Here is a 3,832-nt window from a genome sequence, read left to right as displayed (position 1 = left end):
ATCGATCAAAATCCTTTTCACTTTGAGATTGATGATTGTTGTCTTTATTACAAGATGATTGTTGTCAGCTTCATCAATCACAACCCTTTCATCATTCTCATCAAATCTAATTCTCGGCCATCTTCTTCTTTAAGCCTTTCAAAAGGAACTTCTACAGACATCATACTTCTAAGGTGATCAATTTTTTGTGTGTTCAAGCCAACCCGCTTTTTCCTAAGACCTAATATCATGTTGATAGATCCTAATAATTTTTCTGTATCACTTATATTTTTTCTTTTAAATCCCTTTTCCTCTTGGCATTTTGCTATCTATGTTACTTCTTTACAAACAATCCTAATTGGTCTCATTTGACAAAAACTTCTATAGAGTCCACCAAATTCATGCATTCTTTCATATTTTGCCTTACTTCTCAATGATATTTGTATCTTTTTTTCAATCGCATCTAAGTGGGTGATGGTTTCATTGGCATGGGGTCTCCTAAGATTTCTTTTGTGAAACTAATCAATTTGCATCAATGGTTGCTTCATTATTTAAGTTTTTCCTACGAAGGGTTGCCTACCTATATCAACTTTAAGGTGAGGATTTGTTCTTTTATCTTCCTGGTGTATTCTAGATGACTTTGTTCTCCTAATTATTAATTATTGATTTCTTTTCTTGACTTGTTATTGCAAACCCTTAGCTAGAGGAATTTTGTCTTCCCACCTCTATATAGTGATGTACTTTTTCATAAAAGGCAAGTAGTTTTTCTATTTGATGCTCTATCAATTATATCTCAAATGCCAAGTCCTTAATTCACTTTATAGTAGTGTTAAATGGCTCAATGTATTCTTATAAATGTTCACGTTCTTCTCTGTAGCACCCCAAACCCGGCCCAGAAGTCATGGCCGGATCCGGCATGCCACATCAAAAACGTTAAAAAAAAATTTCCATTCTAAGTCCAGAAAATCGTACTTGATATTCAAAAGATTAATTCATTAAGGGTTAAAGTGAATGGAAGCTATGCACCAGGTAGGAAATCGGAAAAGAGGTGGTGAGTCCATCGGACTGCTTAAGTACCAAGCTCCCTTCGGATCCAATCCTAGACATGCATATCGCCATTGCCACACCTTAACGTCATGGATATTTCTAGGAAACTGATTTGATTAAGTCATTTTTAGGAAAAGTGATTAATTTTGGAAAATACTTTCATTGCGGAAGCTTTGCTTGTTGTCGTGTTATTTTGAAATCAACTGTTGTTTTTGAAAACGCGCCCTAAAGCTATCCAATTTCAATAGTTAAAATAAGTATTACCTATCTTAGTAATACATATTAAAACCATTAAAAATAATTAAGCGGCCTTATTACATTTAAAAACCCAAAACTTCAAACGTAAATAAAAGGGTGTCCAGTTCACCAGAAGAAAATCAAACTTTCAGAATGGGTGGCCACTCCGAATTCCCTCACAGCTCCAAGCCCACTATGGTTGGGGATTTCCTGCGTGGATGAAAATAAAAGGGGTGAGTTTGGGGAAACTCAGTGTGTAAAATAACCCAACCATAGCCTATATCAGCTCAAACCACAGAAATAGAATAAGTTGGCCTTAGCCCAGAACAGAATTCAGAATAAAGCCCATAGGCCCATAACATAACAGAACAGATATTACATGTTTATGTAGAAACCCAACCATATCCAACCGTATACACCCCCGTACTAACCTTACACCGTGTGGGGAGACAACTCGACCCACCCAACCGCTACACACCATAGAATTTGCAACATGGCTGCCAGAACAGATAATGTGAAAGAGTCACCAGATACAGATAATCGTGGCAGAGCCACCAGAACAGATATATGTGGCAGAGCCACCAGATCAGATATTTGTGGCATAGCCACCAGAACGCTTCCTCCATAATATAACCCATGTCCCCATGCAACAGATATATAATCATGGCATACATCATACGTAATCGATCGTCATGCTTTTGGTCAAAATTAACCCTAGGGGTATAATGGTAATTTTGCACCTAGGGGTATAATGATAATTTTCCATACATAGGGGTATTATAGTAATTTAGCTACTTTTAGGGTTTTCATGCATATCCTAACTATTTACATACTATCGAACACTTACAGACATACTTCTTGAATTGGGCAGTTGGCCCATTACGATCTTTGGCCCATTAAGCCCAAATTATCAAAATGTACTAAATCGCAGCGTCTGCAGTTTATTACTTTAGATTACCAAATATACAAACCCAACTATCTTACGAGCATTCGCATACTATAAATTCCCAAAATCTCGACTTTTCGGCATTTCGGCTTTTCGGCTTTTGCCAATCTAGTCTATGAGAGGGTGTCATTACACACATTTTATGACGATATCTTGACGAGATCCACACACGAACCACCTACAATTGGATTACTAACACGTTAATCTAACTATTCAAATACAAACTACGTATTAACCCCTTACAATATTCGGCCAACCACACCTACAGATCATAGTAAGCTTATAAGAAATCAATAAGCAACTCATTAACAAATTTTTGTCAATGTTTACCACATAATCATAATTTAACTGCAAGCTGTCTTCCTGAGCAACAGTCACTAAATTATTTATAACTGGAGCTGCGAAACTCCAAATCAAGTACCGTTAATTTTCCCTGAAAATAGACTCATATATCTTCTATCCATAAAATTTTCAGAATTTTTGGTATGGCCAATCAATACCAGATTTTTCTCAAAGTTTCCCATGTTTCACTATTTGACTAATCTGACCACTCTTCATTACGAATCAAATTTCTCATTGTACAGAATTCAAAATATGTTCTCGTTTATTCCATTTGAAACTAGACTCATTAAGCATTAATTAAATAATTTATGCAGCTTCTAACTCATCTCCCACAATTTATGGTGATTTTCCAAAGTCACGTTACTGCTGCTGTCCCAAGCAGATTTATTACCAAATCACTCTTTCACACCTAACTTGCATGCTTGTTATTTAAACATGTATATCACCAATCCATCATCATATATCTATGATTTTACTTAAGAATAATCTCCATTTCATCATTTTAAAGCACAACATGTTAGCTGATTTTTCCCTTTAACATCTAAGGCACATGCATGCTCATTTGTTTGGCTCAACTTCACCTATCTTCTATTTTTCATCAAAAGAACATGAAACAACAACCATTTCCTTCATTTTAATTCATGACTAAATGCTCACAACACAACTAAAAATCAAAATATACTTCAAGAGTTAAGGTAGAATCAAGAAGAACTCATGAACCTCAAAATAGAAGCAAGGTACCAAGAACTTACCTTCAATTTTCCTCCTCCTAATGACTGAATACTCAAGAGCTTTCTCCTCTCCTTTCTCTTCTCTAACTTTCAGCTATGATGAACAAAGATGGACAAAACTTTGTTCTTTTCACCCCTTTTTCTTTTAATAAAACTTCATATTTCATCCATTTAATTCTTTAATACCAAAGACATGAAATTCTTATCATGAAACATTTACCTAACCCATTATCATGAAACATTTACCTAACCCATTATCATGGAACATTTACCTAACCTATTATCATGGAACATTTACCTAACCTATTATCAATTTGTATCAATTTGTACCATAAATTATGGATATCAAGTGCACATTTTGTCTACAACAACATGATGGCTGGCCACTTCACGTAAAATGGGAGGTTTGTCATGCAAATCCTCCTATTTTGCACTCCTATTTATTTGGCCACTTCAATTTAGCTTATAGCATTTTCAAACATTTTCACATAGGTTCTATTTCATAATTTCACCCCATTTTTGTTATGGAACAAAAATTAACTAAAATTGT

The 3,832-nt window shown here is 35.1% G+C and overlaps 1 long non-coding RNA gene across 1 annotated transcript; it reads right to left on the bottom strand.

Moving 5' to 3' along the window:
* Positions 1 to 1,166: 1,166 nt before the first annotated feature.
* Positions 1,167 to 3,463, bottom strand: LOC128285113 (uncharacterized). The gene is made up of 2 exons (XR_008275525.1): positions 3,304 to 3,463; positions 1,167 to 1,473 (listed from the first exon to the last, which is right to left on the bottom strand). It is a non-coding gene; the product is annotated as an uncharacterized LOC128285113 (long non-coding RNA).
* Positions 3,464 to 3,832: the final 369 nt, after the last annotated feature.

Source organism: Gossypium arboreum, chromosome 12 (genome assembly GCF_025698485.1).
Source record: "Gossypium arboreum isolate Shixiya-1 chromosome 12, ASM2569848v2, whole genome shotgun sequence".
Classification (NCBI taxonomy): domain Eukaryota; kingdom Viridiplantae; phylum Streptophyta; class Magnoliopsida; order Malvales; family Malvaceae; genus Gossypium; species Gossypium arboreum.
Note: the sequence above shows the minus strand (reverse complement) of the source record. Positions and strands in the feature narration are given on the sequence as shown.